At 48.1% G+C, this 17183-nt stretch overlaps 1 long non-coding RNA gene across 1 annotated transcript; it reads left to right on the forward strand.

Moving 5' to 3' along the window:
- The first annotated feature begins 5255 nt into the window (after positions 1–5255).
- LOC141052402 (uncharacterized) lies at positions 5256–15578 on the forward strand. Its single transcript, XR_012220802.1, has 3 exons — positions 5256–5361; positions 14304–14409; positions 15438–15578. It is a non-coding gene; the product is annotated as an uncharacterized lncRNA (long non-coding RNA).
- Positions 15579–17183: the final 1605 nt, after the last annotated feature.

Consider the following 17183-nt stretch of genomic DNA (forward strand, 5'->3'; position numbering starts at 1 on the left):
ATAAGCCACCACATTCTGAGTGACCTGCACGTACTGCTTAGTATTCTTCTGGCAACTCCAGACCCACTAATTCTGCATTGTCAGCACTTCTCCTGGTGTTACTTCCCGATGAGATACTGGCCCGAATTCTGTATGACTGGTCTCTTGACTTTAACGTTACAGAGCCAACAGTCCTGTCAGAGCGCTCTGTTGTGAATTCGCTTTCTGGCCTCCCTCTGGTTATTACTGAAGGTAATAGAGCTGGTCAGATCGACGGAGGGGTTGCGAGTTCTCTTTCTGGGCTCCCTCTGGTGGTTACTGGAGGTGATGGAGCTGATCTGATTGACAGAGGCTTGCCGCCTGATGGTGATGATGACGATTGGAGATCTGTGGTTTCAGATTGGGATTTAGGACAGCCGACTCCCTCTATCCCTGCTGGTGATTTGCTTCCTGTTCCTCCTGAGGTCTGATTTCTCCAGCTCTGTCCCTGCATGTTCAGCTAAGTGGTTTATTTGCTATTCTGTTTGCATTTGACCTGGTTTTGTCTATCTTTTCTTGGTGCGGGTCAGCCAGCTCCGGCTGGGGCTGTGCTGAATCACTGCCCATATGTTACTGCTTGTGCCAGTTTGTTTTATCCCCTATTAGATTGGTCTCTTTTTGCTCTGCTTTCAGAATATACCAGAGTGCTGATTTCGTAGGGGGCGAAGTCGTGTGACTTCAGTGTTTTTTGCATCAGACGTGTTGGTCTTTTTGCAGGGTTTTTTGCGTGATTGCAGACAGTCCTTTCCTGTCCTGTCTAGTCAGTGTGGGCCCCATCATTTGCTCAGTCTATTTTCCTGCCTGTGTTTGTGTTTTCATCTTGTCTCACCGACAATATATGTTTCGGGTCTATCTATTCCTTTGGAGTCTGCTCTGGGGCAGTTTAGATTTCCCCTTTCTTGCTTTAGGCTTAGCTAGTTCTCCGGCTGTGCCGAGGCGTCTAGGATCATCTTATGTATGCTCCACGGCTACTGCTAGTTGTGTGGATAGGATTAGGGGTCTGCAATCCGCTTAGGTACCAACCTCTCTGGTTTTCTGTGGCTTAGCCTGGACCTGCTCTCCTCCTCGGTGACCCATTCATAACAGCGCTCCCTCCCAACTGATTCAAATTCCAGATGCTCCCTGTCTTAACAGCTGTTAGCCCCTCCTACTTTAACTATTTACAAGCTGAGCATCCCTAACCCCATCTATTGGGCAAACTAGGGTAGCACACTTTCCCTATCTATATCAGTGTCTAATGTTAAATACATAATACATATAACAGATACAATAAATAGACTTTTACATAGCATGTACAATAAATACGAATAATGTAAAGGGAAGGGGTACATAAAATCTAACATTAAATATATATATATATATATACACATATATATACATATATATATATATATATACACATTGGTCAGATGCGACATCATTTGAAGTGTCATATCTTTTAAAGTGTCACATCAGAAATATACCAGACTGGTAAACCATGGTATATTCTCCTTCATGCAGCCATGTCCTGACCCATCTACTTTCATCCACAGGTATGTCTGAACCCTCTTAATCCAGAATACCCACTGCACCCCTGAAACCCATACATTCCTCATGCTCTGTTTTTTAACTGGTACGTCTGAACCCTCTTAATCCAGAACACCCACTCCACCCCTGAGCCCCATGCATTCCTCATCCTCTGTTTTTAAACTGGTATGTCCGAACTCTGTTTTTTCCCCTGACTTTAATTCCATGTATCATGCTTCAAACATACTGTATGCATATTGATATTCCCATTCCTCATCCTCTGTTTTTTAACTGGTATGTCTGAACCCTCTTAATCCAGAATACCCACTGTACCCCTAAATCTCATACATTCCTCATCCTCTGTTTTTAACTGGTACGTCTGAACCCTCTTAATCCAGAATACCCACTGCACCCCTGAACCCCATGCATTCCTCATCCTCTGTTTTTTATCTGGTATGTCCGAACTCTGTTTTTTCCCCTGACTTTAATTCCATGTATCATACTTCAAACGTACTGTATGCATATTGATATGCCCATGCTCCTCACACCTAGTCTTGGGGTACCGTTACACTTAGCGATGCACCAGCGATCCCGACAATGATATGGATCGCTGGTGCATCGCTAAGTGGTCGCTAGTGAGCTGCCAAATAGGCAGATCTCACCAGAGACATAGCAGGGGTCGGGGGTTGCTATTTACCTGTCAGACGCGGCAATCCTGACGTCCGCCAGCCCGCGTCCACGCGTCGCTCGTTGGCGCCACAGGAAGCCCAGCAGGAAGCAGACGACGAGAAATGGTCCAGGACGTTCTCGCGCGACCAGCGATGAGCAGCGGGGGAGCCGGTCGGAGGTAAGTATCAGACATAGCGATATCGCTAGCAATATCGCTGCTATGTCACAAAATCGGTGACATTACAGTGATATTGCTAGCGATATCGCTATGTGTAACGGGGGCTTTATCCTTCCATCTTATCCTGCCTCTTTCTTCAGCTTTAAAGGGCATGTCACACTAAGAGATATCGCTAGCAATATCGCTATAACTAGTGACGTTATAGCGACATTGCTAGCGATATCGCTGTGTCTGATACTTACCTAAGACCCGCTCCCCCGCTGGTTATCGCTGATCGCGCGAGAACGTTCAGGACTGTTTCTCATCGTCAGCTTCCTGCGGCGCTTCCTGCTGTGACGACGAGCGACGCGTGGAGCCGGGCGGGAGGACGCAGGATCGCCTGGTGTGACAGGTAAGTAGCGATCCCCGTCCCCAGCGATGTCGCTAGTGAGATCTGCCTATGTGGCAGCTCACTAGCGACTACTTAGCGATGTACCAGCGATCCTGACCGCGTCATATCGCTGGTCGGGATCGCTGGTACATCGCTAAGTGTGACAGTACCTTAATGCTAGTCAAATGTCCTATTAACTGCAATCTGTTAATTGCTCCCTGCTGTGAACTGCCCTCCAGCCCCCCCCCCCTCCTCCTCCCTCTCTCACTCACCTGGCTTCATTTCAAGGACATTTGAATGGTATAAGTTGAACAGAGCAGGTCAGATATGACCTTGGTCAGATGCGACATCTTTTAAAGTGTGACATCTTTTAAAGTGTGACATCAGAAATATACCAGACTGGTAAACCATGGTATATTCTTCTTCATGCTGCCTTGTCTTGACCCATCTACTTTCATCCACAGGTGCGTCTGAACCCTCTTAATCCAGAATACCCACTGCACCCCTGAACCCCATGCAATCCTCATCCTCTATTTTTTAACTGATACTTCTGAACCCTCTTAATCCACAATACCCACTGCACCCCTGAACTCCATGCATTCCTCATCCTCTGTTTTTTAACTGGTATGTCAGAACCCTCTTAATCCAGAATACCCACTGCACCCCTGAACCCCATGCATTCTTCATCCTCTGTTTTTTAACTGGTATGTCTGAACCCTTTTAATCCAGAATAGCCACTGCACCCCTGAACCCCATGCATTCCTCATCCTCTGTTTTTTAACTGGTATGTCCGAACTCTGTTTTATCCCGACTTTCATTCCATTTATCATACATCAAACATTCTGCATGCATATTGATATGCCCATGCTCCTCAAACCTAGTCTAAAGCCCAGTCTCACATAGCAAGATCGCTAGCGAGATCGCTGATGCGTCACCGATTTTGTGTGACACATAGCGGCGATCGGGCCCCTGCTGCGACGTCGCTGATTGTGCTCGAATGTCCTGGGCCATTTTTTGATTGCTGGTGTCCCGCTGGTCAGCATGCATCACTGTGTTTGACAGGGACAATGACAAACGACCTCAATACTACAGGTCTGAGAGACAGGGTCCCAACGACCGTTGCATTGTTCCGTATCGTTGCTGCGTCGCTGGTGAGATCTGACTGTTTGACATCTCACCAGCAACCACGTAGCAGCGCACCAGCTATCCCTACTAGGTCATATCATTGTCGGGATCGCTGGTGCGTCGCCAAGTGTGATGGTACCCTTATCCTTCCATCTTATCCTGCCTTTTTCTTCAGCTTTGATGCTAGTCAAATGTCCTGTTAACTGCAATCTGTTAATTGTTCCTTGCTGTGAACCGTCCTCCAGCCCCCTCCTCCTCCCTCTCTCACTCACCTGGCTCCATTTCATGGACATTTGAATGGTATAAGTTGAACAGAGCAGGTCAGATATGACCTTGGTCAGATACGACATCATTTGAAGTGTGACATCTTTTAAAGGTTACATCAGAAATATACCAGACTGGTAAACCATGGTATATTCTCCTTCATGCTGCCATGTCCTGACCCATTTACTTTCATCTACAGGTACGTCTGAACCCTCTTAATCCAGAATACCCACTGCACCCCTGAACCTCATGCATTCCTCATCCTCTGTTTCATAACTGGTATGTCTGAACCCTCTTAATCCAGAATACCCACTGCACCCCTGAACCCCATGCATTCCTCATCCTCTCTTTTTTATTTGGTAAGTCTGAACCCTCTTAATCAAGAATACCCACTGCACCCCTGAACCCCATGCATTACTCATCCTCTGTTTTTTAACTGGTATGTCCAAACTGTTTTTCCCCTGACTTTAATTCCATGTATCATACTTCAAACGTACTGATGCAACATCATTTGAAGTGTGACATCATTTAAAGGTTTACATCAGAAATATACCAGTCTGGTAAACCATGGTATATTCTCCTTCATGCTGCCATGTCCTGACCCATCTACTTTCATCCACAGGTATGTCTGAACCCTCTTAATCCAGAATACCGACTGCACCCCTGAACCTCATGCATTACTCATCCTCTGTTTTTTAACTGGTATGTCCGAACTCTGTTTTTCCCCTGACTTTAATTCCATGTATCATACTTCAAACGTACTGTATGCATATTGATATGCCCATGCTCCTCACACCTAGTCTTATCCTTCCATCTTATCCTGCCTCTTTCTTCAGCTTTGATGCTAGTCAAATGTCCTATTAACTGCAATCTGTTAATTGCTCCCTGCTGTGAACCGTCCTCCAGCCCCCCCCTCCTCCTCCCTCTCTCACTCACCTGGCTACATTTCATGGTCATTTGAATGGTATAAGTTGAACAGAGCAGGTCAGATATGACCTTGGTCAGATGCGACATCATTTGAAGTGTGACATCTTTTAAAGGTTACATCAGAAATATACCAGACTGGTAAACCATGGTATATTCTCCTTCATGCTGCCATGTCCTGACCCATCTTTTTTCATCCACAGGTACGTCTGAACTCTCTTTACTACTCAGACATTAAGAGCATGCATGAATGGCCATAGGCAAGCACATGACTTTGGAACATGATAAAAATTTCAATTCTGTGCAGGTAACACCACTAGAACAAATATCTGATCACACTAGATACAGAATATCCACATTGAACAGGAAAGAGTCCAACTCAATATGTAGACTACACAGTTTATATCCAGATGGACTCAATAAGGTTCTAGGACAGATATGAGTAAATCAATTCTAATTTTGATTTACTGCCTACAAGGAACATGATATCTTAAATATCTATTTTAAGTATCCACTTCCCGAGAGGTATGGTAATTTATCGTGAGATGTAATCCAACTTTAGCAGATAGGGGAGGGATTCACATGATGATATATGGGTCCGTTACCGGACTGCATTGTGCTTACACAACGAGCACCGTGTGAGATATACAAAAAGAGATGTCTCCCCCTTCAGATTTGAACCACAGTCATGTCACGGGAGATCCCTTATCACGATTTTTGTCAATCACTTTAATATCCAAAAATATACCATCAAATATTTTAATTGTCATAAAAGCATAAGGTTGCCTACCATTTAGGTAGAGCCTAGGGAGGATCCATCTAGATGACAACATAGAGACTCCATGAGAGTACTCTATATGAATAAATTCGGCCTGGAGCTTGGAAAGCAATGGGTTACCATGCGACAAATACAGAAATACGCAAATCTCTCCCCATGATGTATCCAACTGATATCAAGGGGACCCAATAATACTTTCTATAGTGAATAGGTGAATGATTGTCAATTATGAATAGGAATCTTCTTATCTAAACATTCACATCTCAAAATGGTGCATTTTTTAAAATCTTTGAAATTTGTGTAATTTAATAGATAATAGTTTAATTTTTTGGTGGCTGTTATGGTAGTTTTGTTTGTTTTTTTGTTACTAGTTTTGTGCACAAAGTATATTCCTCAATTATAGGAACAAATATGATGTTTCACATACATGTTATTTTTTAAAAAACAAGTAGTCGTGTTGTGGCGACCCTGCGGTCTCAGTCGCCACAGGGTACTGCACTTCATTCAAAGGTTTGGTACTCAGCTCCCATGTAAGGAAGGGGCATTGCCAGGATTCACACACATACATCCAACACCAGACCTCTCGGGGCCTGGGAGGGACTGGGTAGAGGGTGTGGGTGGAGGAAGTTGGGGGGGAGGAGTCAGAGTGTGGTAAGCAGAGAGCTATTAGACCAGAGAGCAGTCTGTTGGAGGGAGAGGAAGGAGGCAGACAGTCTAGAAGGGGAGCTGAAGTTGAGTGCAGCTTGTTCCCAGACTACAGAAAGAGAAGCAAAGGCTCCAGTAGTGGAGAGGAAGAAGAGGTTTCCAGGGCACAGATAGTGAGAGTCCATCCATGGGGCCCATATTCACCTTGTTAGGAGTCGGATTCCTGGGACTGCACAACAGGAATCCAGAGCCGTACATCCAGCGGTCTCCCATTCCCCTTCTACCGCTCAGGGACCTGCTCAGCAATCCCGGCGATCCAGGTGTCCTGCTCAGACTCGCTCTGTGAGCCTGGATGTTGCTGCAACCTCTGATGCAGCAATGGTAGCGCACCCTGCTCTGCAGAGAACCGCTCCAGAGGCTAAGGCCTCTCGCCGTGCTGCTGGGCATGCCCGCAAGATAACCTCTCATTGGAGAGCAGGGGTCACAAGCTCAGGTCCTGTGTCAGATCTGATTGGTCCTTCCCAGAGTACTGGAGGGTCCCAGAAGCGCATGGCTATAAAAAGCCCGCATGGCAGCTCAGCCATGCGCTAGTGTAGACTATTATGCTGTGCGTGAAAGGTGGTGGATGCATGTGTCTGGTGACTGACTTTTTGAAACCCCCTTTCCATCTGATATTACGAATGGTGACAAGGTTTTGGTTATAGTCAGTTCCAGGTAGTGGCAAGCTAGGCGCCACTGTGCTTACCGCACCTTACACTAGCGTCCGTCGGTGTCCAGCTCTCCGGCACCGTCGCTTAGCGGCTACAGTTACCGCCGCGCTGCAGTAGCAGCATCTATTGGCGTTTGCGGCTGCGACGCCACACGCCGGCTGGCCTGTGGAGTTAACAGGTCCAGCGTTCCTTTCTCTTTTATATTAGGGTGTCTCTGTGTCCTAAACAGAGTCGTCCTTAACTACCTCGGGTGATGTTAACCCGAGTGCTCTACTTCGCCATCTAGCGAGTTTGCCATTATACAGCAGCGGTCTTTACACCTACCGCACGGTGGACCCCGGGCGGCGAACGCACCTCCTATTACTTATATTTGGTGCGTTCCGCCATCCCTAACATTACACTAGCGCCAAGGTCTGACTGGAAATGGCAGACCTGCAGCAGCTGCAGCGCTACATTCGGCAGCTGGAGAGCAGGTTGGCGGCTATTGAGAGCACCAACTCAGCCGCAAATGCTGCGCTAGCTGCTGCTCAGACAGTCGCAGAGGCTGTCTCACGTGTGCCCGCATGTTTGCCCATGCCGACAATTTCTCGCCTCCCGCTCCCCGACAAGTTTTCGGGTGACAGCGCCACCTGTATGGGATTCAGCTTGAGTTACTGGCTGCACTGTTCCCTACAGAGTGGGCTAAGGTGGGCTTTATTGCCTCACTGTTGTCTGGCAGGGCCTAACAGTGGGCTACGCCATTGTGGGAACGTGATGATCCCGTGGTTCAGGGTGCTGCTCAGTTCCTCGCGGCCCTGAAGCAGGTCTTTTTGGGACCACGGATCATGCACGATACCTCACTCCAATTATTATCCCTAACACAGGGGTCGCTCTCAGTTAGCCATTATGCCGTCCGGTTCCGGACATTGGCTTCCGAATTAGAGTGGCCGGACAAAGCATTAGTCCCGGTGTTTTGGAGTTGGTTAACTGAGCACGTCAAAGATGCTCTAGCTACCAGAGAGGTTTCCCACAAGTCTGGAGGAACTGATTTCCGTCTCCACTCGCATTGACCTCCGGTTTACGGAGCGCAGGCTGGAACGTGCACAATCCAGACGTAGGGTTAATTTGGCTCCCACCTTCACCGAGCCGCTAAGAGATCCCACACAGGAGCTCTCATCCTCCGAACCTATGGAGGTGTCTCGCACCGGCCCCAAGCCACGTCCGATGCGAAGCTCCGTACATTGCTATCAATGCCGACAGTTTGGTCATTCGGCTAGCACGTGTCCACAGCGCTCGAAAAAATGACCACGTCCAGTGGCCGTAGGTGGTGGTCAGTCCAATATGCAACCCTTTTCCCCTAAACCGGTATTCCGGGGCATTTTAGATAGTGGGGCAGAGGTTACCGTGGATTCCAGGTCCGAAGGGAACTTTATGTCCTTGACCTTCGCCCAGAAACATGCTATTCCACTGGTGTTACTGCCCCAACCTCTGACCATTAGGGTGGTTAACGGTGCACCTTTACCATCTCAGGTGACCCACCAGACAGCTCCACTTGGGCTCTCTATCTCACCCTGTCATCGTGAGGTCCTGTCCCTGCTCATTTTGCCTGATGGCATCAACCAGGTGCTTCTTGGGGTTCCCTGGCTCCGTTGCCACTCCCCTCATATTGATTGGGCTTCGGGGAGTATACTGGGTTGGAGCAAGGACTGTGAGGGAAGGTGCCCGGGGGGCAGTGTTTAGGTAGCTTCCACTGAAGTGCCTGCGGATCTTTCCGCGCTTCCGAAGCCCTATCACCAGTACGCGGACGTCTTCTCTAAGAAGTCTGCAGAGACGCTCCCGCCGCACCGTCCTTATGATTGCCCGATAGATCTCCTGCCAGGCACAGAACCTCCTAGAGACTGTGTGTACAGAAGAAGAACGGAGAGTTACGTCCCTGCATTGACAACAGAGGTCTCAACACTATCACGGTCAAAAACAAATACCCTCTCCCGTTGATCTCTAAGTTATTTGACAGGTTGCGAGGGGCCCGGATCTTTACAAAATTAGATCTACGGGGGGCGTACAACCTGATCCACATTCGCGAAGGAGATGAGTGGAAGACAGCTTTAAATACTAGGGATGGCCATTACGAATATCTGGCCATGCCCTTTGGCCTTTGTAATGCGCCTGCTGTCTTCCAGGATTTCGTTAACGACGTCTTCCGCAACATGCTCTCTACCTCGGCGGTGGTCTATCTGGATGACATACTCATCTTCTCGCCAGATTTGACCACCCACCGGAGAGACGTTTGCAGGGTCTTCGACCGTCTGCGGGTGAACTCTCTCTTTGCCAAGCTGGAGAAGTGCCAGTTTGAGCAGGAGTCCTTGCTGTTCCGGGGCTATATCATCTCGGCCCAGGGGTTGGCTATGGATCCTGCCAATCTGCAGGCGGTGATGGATTGGCAGGAACCCCATTCACTCAAAGCGGTGCAGCGCTTTTTAGGGTTCCTGAATTATTACCGCAAGTTTATACCGCACTTTTCCACACTGGTGGCTCCTTTGGTTGCTCTCACTAAAGAAGGAGCTAACCCCAACGCTTGGTCTGAACAGGTCTCCAAGGCCTTCACGTCTATAAAATCTCATTTTGCTGGCGCTCCCATCTTACATCGTTCCGATGTAGATAAGCCATTTATTCTGGAGGTTGATGCCTCTTCCGTTGGTGCAGGAGCAGTCCTTTTCCAGAAGGATGCTCAAGGTTGGAAGCATCCCTACTTCTTCTCAAAGACCTTCTCACCGGCGGAGAAGAATTACTCCATCGGTGACAGTGAGTTGTTAGCCATGAAGTTGGCCTTTTCCTAATGGAGACATCTCCTGGAGGGAGCTCGGTTTCCCTTCCAGGTATATACGGACCATAAAAATCTGGTCTATTTACAGACGGCCCAGTGCTTGAACTCTCGTCAGGCTAGGTGGTCGCTCTTCTTTTCCCGCTTCCGCTTCACCCTGCATTATCTCTTAGGGGAAAAGAACGTACGTGCGGATGCTCTCTCACGCTCGGTGGTTTCTGCAGAAGAAGGAGAGGCTGAGCCTCGGCTAATTCTCCCGCCGGAGAGTTTTACGACCTTGGCTCCAGTTGCTCTCGAGTCATTGCCACCGGGCAAGACCTTGGTGCCTCCCCAGCTACGGCCGGAGGTTCTCGCTTGGGCACATGCCTCCGGGGTAGGTGTTACTTTGGCAATAAGTGGACCACTGAACAACTGGCAATGTCATATTGGTGGCCGCATATGGCTCGAGATGTTAAGGAATACGTACAAGCATGCGTCTCGTGTGCACGGAACAGACCCTCTAGACAGAGGCCGGCGGGGCTTTTGTATCCTCTGCCAGTGGTGGATAGACCTTGGGAGATGGTTGGCATGGACTTCGTGGTTGGCCTGCCCAAGTCTGGCGGCAGTACGGTCATCTGGGTGGTCACCGGCCATTTTTCAAAATGGTGCATCTGGTGCCACTCGCACAGTTACCTTCCGCTCGTGGTCTTGCCACTCTGTTCATAAAGCACGTATTCCATTTACATGGCATGCTGGACAAAATCGTTAGTGATCGAGGTCCCCTGTTCGTGTCTCGGTTTTGTAGGGAGCTCTGCAGTCTACTCAGCATCGAGCTAAACCTGTCCTCCGCTTACCATCCCGAGACGAACGGCTTGTGTTATGAATGAGTCACCGTAGGAGGCAAAAACAGAAATACTAGCTAAGTCCAGAAAACCAGAGAAGTTGGCAGCTATTGGATTGCAGACCCCTGAACCTAACAACAACAACTAGCAGTAGCCGTGGGGGGTTCCTACGGTGCCCTAGACCCCTCGATCACAGCCAGAGAACTACATAGCCTAAAGACAGAAAGGGAAATCTAAACTGCCCCAGAGCAGACCCCAAAGCAATAGGCAGCCCCCAACATATAATGACGGTGAAGCAAGATGAAAAAACACTCACACAGATAGAAAGATAGGCTGAGCAAATGATGGGGCCCAAGCTAACTAAATAGGACAGAATAGAAAAGCTGCTGTCTGCAATCCGCCAAAACCCTCTCAAAAACAAGAGCCAACAGACTGATAGGGAAAAAAGCCCTGAAGACGCTAGGCTTCAAAAAGACTATATCAGTACTCAGGTATTATCTGAAGACAGAGCAAAAAGGAATTCAGCTCACCCAGCAGGGAAAGGCAAAAATCCAGAAAAACAAGGCAAAACAAAACCAAAACACAAATGCAAAAAGTAGAGCAGAAAACTTAGCTTTTGAGGAGCAGGAATCAGACTGGTCTCCAAGAATCCCTCAGAGTAATCACCCGCAAGGCAGAAGGGCGTCGGCTGCCTTATATCCAGTCAGCAATCCCAGTCACCCAGTCATCATCATTCTGCTCAGGTGCTTTGTAATCAGCCTCACTACCTTCCTTCATCAGAAGAGGGAGTTCATCAGACCTCAATGGTGAAGGGGAAAATGAACTCACAACAGGCTTGGTTGAGAGAGCCAACCAAACCTTGGTCACGTACCTGCGGCATTTTGTTTCTGCCAGGCAGGATGACTGGGCATCCTTGCTACCATGGGCTGAGTTTGCCCTGAATAATGCAGTGGCCGATTCCACTGGTCAGACGCCCTTTCTTTTAAACTACGGCCAACATCCACGCGTCCCTGTCCCGATGCCAGTGTCCTCCGCTGACTCCAGGGTGGCAGACTGGGCAGTGGAGGCTCGCGACAATTGGGATCGCACTCAGGATGCTATCCGGGCCTCTAAAGAAAGTATGAGGGCGTCCGCTGACAAACATCGGCGACCCGCTCCAAGCTTCTCCCCCGGCGACATGATGTGGCTCTCTACTCGAAATATCAAGCTGCTAGTCGAGTCCCCCAAGTTCGCGCCGCGATACATTGGACCTTTTAAGGTTCTCGAGCGTATCAGCTCGGTGGTCTACTGCCTGGCTCTTCCACCACACTTAGCCATTCCAGACGTTTTCCATGTGTCCCTCCTCAAACCAGTTCATATGGCCCGGTTCTCCAAGTCATCTGCCAGGTCATCAGACTTGTCGTCTGACGAGTTCGAGGTTAATGCCATTGTGGGACGCAGGATTGTCCGTGGCAAAAAATTTTATTTGGTGGATTGGAAGGGTCATGGACTGGAGGCTCGGACCTGGGAGCCGGTGGAGAATATCCATGCTCCACTCCCGATTGCAGCCTTTGAGCGCAGCGAGTCTCAGAGGGGGGGCCCTAGGGGGGGGTAATGTTAGGCATCAGATTCCTGGGACTGCACAATAGGAATCCAGAGCCGTACATCCAGCGGTCTCCCATTCCCCTCCGACCACTCAGGGATCTGCTCAGCAATCCCGGCGATCCAGGCGTCCTGCTCAGACTCGATCTGTGAGCCTGGATGTTGCTGCCACCTCTGGTGCAGCAATGGTAGCGCAACCTGCCCTGCAGGGAACCGCTCCAGAGGCTAAGTCCTCTCGCCGTGCTGCTTGGCATGCCCGCAAGATGACCTCTCAGTGGAGAGCAGGGGTCACATGCTCAGGTCCTGTGTCGGATCTGATTGGTCCTTCCCAGAGTACTGGAAGGTCCCGGAAGTGTATGGCTATAAAAAGCCTGCATGGCGGCTCGGCCATGCGCTAGTGTAGACTATTATGCTGTGCGTGAAAGGTGATGGATGCATGTGTCTGGTGACTGACTTATTTGAAACCCCCTTCCCTCTGATATTACGAATGGTGACAGAGTGTTGGTTATAGTCAGTTCCAGGTAGTGGCAAGCTAGGTGCCACTGTGCTTACCGCACCTTACACTAGCGTCCGTCGGTGTCTGGCTCTCCAGCACCGTCGCTTAGCGGCTACAGTTACCGCCGCGCTGCAGTAGCAGCATCTATTGGCGTTCGCGGCTGCGACGCCACACGCCGGCTGGCCTGTGGAGTTAACAGGTCCAGCGTTCCTTTCTCTTTTATATTAGGGCGACTCTAAACAGAGTCTTCCTTAACTACCTCGGGTGATGTTAACCTGAGTGCTCTACTTCGCCATCTAGCGAGTTTGCCATTATCCAGCAGCGGTCTTTACACCTACCGCACGGTGGACCCCGGGCGGCGAACGCACCTCCTATTATTTATATTTGGTGCGTTCCGCCGTCCCTAACACACCTGTCCTTACCAGGTGGAGAGACCAGGTCGGAGTAAGGGGACCGGCCCCAAAACTAGTGGAGAAACTAAGGACTTACCTAGGAAACCGGAGGCTGCAGTATTTGCAGGTGCGGCAGCCACATCCATACATATTCGCTGAAAAGGCAGACAGATAGGATCCTGGGGTCTGACCAACGTCGCCCAGCAAGATCAGAGTCTGCTGGTTCGGGACACTGTGTTTGAAGATGCAGGGCAGGAGAGGCAGTAGCTAGCATAATGAGACAACCAGGAAAGGAACATCTAAGGGATGTGCACCCTAAGCTACCTCAGAGCTGTCTGGACCACTATCTCTGAGGACACAGCACCCCCGGTTGGGGTTTGTACCCTCTAAACTGTGAGTAAACTTGTGAAGACTGCACTGTGCTGTTTCCCCCAATTTATTGCTGCGTCACTTGCCCTGCACTACAACCACCATCATCCTACACTATAATCTGCCTTGAGGAATAGCTCTGCCTGTGGAGAGCTGAACCAACTCTGCTGCATTAACATCAACCCCAGTGAACTGAATTTGCAGCATCGGCTAACACCTTTTCTTGCCAAATACCACAGGTGGCGTCACGAACTATCTTTCATAAACTTAATCATCCCCCTTATCATCATTTTCATTGCACACTCAGGGCTACGGACCAGGTCACTGCTGCCGTGACATCACCTTTAAGAACTGACCAGCCCGGTACCGAGTACCCCACGGCCCTAGCGGGTGTTGCGGTGTCATATATAGAGATATACACCCTCAGACATCTGATGAAGGCTATCATAGCCGAAACGCGTTGTGTTAATCTGTTTGTAGTTGATGCTCCCACAACACCGCTTTACATTAAAAAAAAGGTATACAACAATATTTTTTAATAAAACTTTTTTATCCTTATTCATGATGACATCCTATTGATTTATTTTGGAATCTCCTTCTTTGGTACTGCAGCGCCCTAAAGGATTTCCCACTTTATAATTTTTTTTACATGGTAAGGATTTTCTTGGAAAAAGAAAGATCTCCACGGTCTACTGGAATGGCGGCATGCTGATGAAATAATCCATATGTTATCCAAGTGATGTGTAGTGCACAACCATCGCAGGTGAGTGAAATTATTTCATTCCCATTGATACCAATACACACTCACTACTCTTAGATAGCGTTTTCTGGTTTCTCCCTAATACTTCTTCTTTTCCAGAATTGCAATAGTTTTTTTTATTTTCAGTATTGTGTGGTACTTAAAATGTATTAAGTAAATTAAAAAAAACATGTAAAAAATAAAAATACCATAGTCAATCCAAATTGCTTTTACTAGTCCCTGCCTAGTAAAAATAAAATGTCCAATATATAAAAATACTGCATGTTTGAAAAAAAACTGAAAATTTACTTGATCAGGAACAGGGGTAATTGACTCTGTCTTCAGCTGGTTAAATAATGTGCAACAGGTTTAGCAGGTAAATAAGATCTTTATAAATGGAATGGAAAATTACATCCTAACTGTAATGGAATACACAGAGGTGTAGCTAAGGTTTCAGCTCAGGGGTGGGGTTGGGGGACCAAAAATCTGAGTGGGTCCCTAACCAGGTAATCACTACAGCTACCGTGGTACACCTTAATTGTGATTATAAGGGAAAATCACCAGATGATCGTGCTGTGATTGAAAATAAATCTGTATACAAAAACAAAAACTGATATTACTATATGGGGACTTTATAGTGGTAGATACCAATCCTGCAGACCATATAAAAGATTACAGCACATTTTGAGATGGTGACTTACAGTTTATGTTTTTTCTTATGGAGTTGTTCACTTTTTCTGTCTTTTCCATCCAACCCAGACCAATATGTCAACTTGTTGGAATATGTTTGGCGCAACACCTCCATTCCTGTCTATGAGTGTTTAGTTGCTAGATTTGTATGCTGTTTATAAAGTTAAAAAAAACTCGCAGAGGCTCACATTGGGAGAGCATGTGACTATATTTCCTTGTTTTACTGTGTCTGTGTTGAGAGAAGCAGCCTGCTGCAGATGCTGCACAGATAGAGGCACACAAATGATTTATTCCTGATCTATTAAGATTATCATATATTGTTCCTGTTTGTTCCTGAATAAAGAAGCTCTGTTACTCCACAGTAACACAGCAACAGAAACCCAGAGCAAAAGCAGCAACAGAGAAGTTGTCCACTAGCAGGAATCCTGTCAAGTTCTCTGAGCCAAGCCTCACTAACCAGAACTATCAGTCCTGGAAATTCAAGGTGAAGATGCAGCTCATAAGAGAAGGTATGTGGAAATATACTCAGGAACAAGTGCCTCATCCATTACCAGATGATTGCCTAGAGGAGGATCAGAAAGCACAAAGCATGATCATTCTCAGTGTAGATGATAATCAGATTGTGCATATATGCAAGTGTGCAACTGCAAAGGAGATGTGGGATGAGTTACAGAAAGTGCACGAAAGATCAAATCTCAGCAATAAGCTTTATCTCATGAGAAAGCTGTATGAGTCTAAGTTAAGTGATGGACAGAATATGTAGGACTATTTAAGAAACACCCTAGAGATTGTGGAGCGTCTAAGGGATATTGGAGAAGAAATTAAAGATTTTCATGTTGCTGTGACGTGCCCACGAGGGTTGTGGGGTACCCGGAATCGGACCGGACAGTTTTATGGGGGAGGTCACGGGGCCGTGATCTGTTTCCGTGGCCCTGGCCATGTCGTAAAAGAGAATAGTTATGTGGTGTTTAATCGTGACACCACCCGTGGTGTTCGGCAATGGGTGGCCAATGCTGTGGTTTTGGTCCACTAGGGCTGATGGTGACACAGCGAAGATGGTTCAGCTCCCCACGGGTAGAGCGAAGCCCCGGGGCAAATATATTTGATTGTTCAGATGGTGGTGAACGTTGAGTGCAGAGAATAAGTGAAGGACACAGAGAGGTGCAGTTTTCTTTACCTTTTACTTGAAAGTAGATGCAATTTGTGGTACCAATTACAGATGATGGATTAAGTCTGGCTTGCCTGGAGGCATTCAGGGGATCCACCCCGCCAGGTGGGGTTGGGGACCTTCCTTCTGCACTCTCTTTTCGGGTCCCTGCTGCTTGTAGCTGTAATGTTCTGCTGCAGTGTAATACAGCGCAACCTCCACCAGGGGGTGCTGGTGAAGGAAGAGAGGTTGCACACACACAAACAGCATAGTAACACAGAGCAACAGCACAGGTGTCACAGGTAATGAAAGAGTAATCAGACTAGTCAAAGTCACCAACTGTCAGGAGCAGAAGTACCAATGGAGACAGCAAGTGCGTATTCAGGGACGAGCGAGAAGTCATTACCTACCAGGAACGTGGTATCAGAAATGAAAAACGTAAGCCGTTGTCAGGGTACAAGCCAGAGTCAAAACCGGTCAGAGAGCGAAGTATCAGAGATGGAAACTAAGAGGCAGAGTCCAGAGATCAGGCCAAGTCATACACAAGTCGGGAAGTCAGAGGCAGATGGATCACCAGTATAGGGTCAGAGGTTCTAGCCAGGAAGCATGAACTATAGCTGACACTGGCCCGCAAGCTGCAGAGAACTGAACGAGGCAGAGGGGATTAACCCCCACATGACCAGTCCAAAGAGAAGACAGCAGAAAACAAACTCTGGACAGGATCATGACAGTAGCTAAGCTGCGGCCCTCTACTGCGTGATAATTTCTAACCTGTATGGCAGACAGCGTGAGCCTACATCAAGGGCACTGTCCTTTTCACCATCAGCCCCGGGCTCTTGGTCTGCTGCCGTACCTTCAGGTGTTCAGTGTGGCCAGGGAGCTTGCAGTCCCTTGCCCTCCAGATTCGGCAGTCAGGGCGTACAGCACCCGCCCAGCCAAGGACTCTGGCGTCCCTTTTTAT

Source organism: Dendrobates tinctorius, unplaced genomic scaffold (assembly GCF_039654945.1).
Source record: "Dendrobates tinctorius isolate UK_male_01 unplaced genomic scaffold, ASM3965494v1 ptg000160l, whole genome shotgun sequence".
NCBI lineage: Eukaryota > Metazoa > Chordata > Amphibia > Anura > Dendrobatidae > Dendrobates > Dendrobates tinctorius.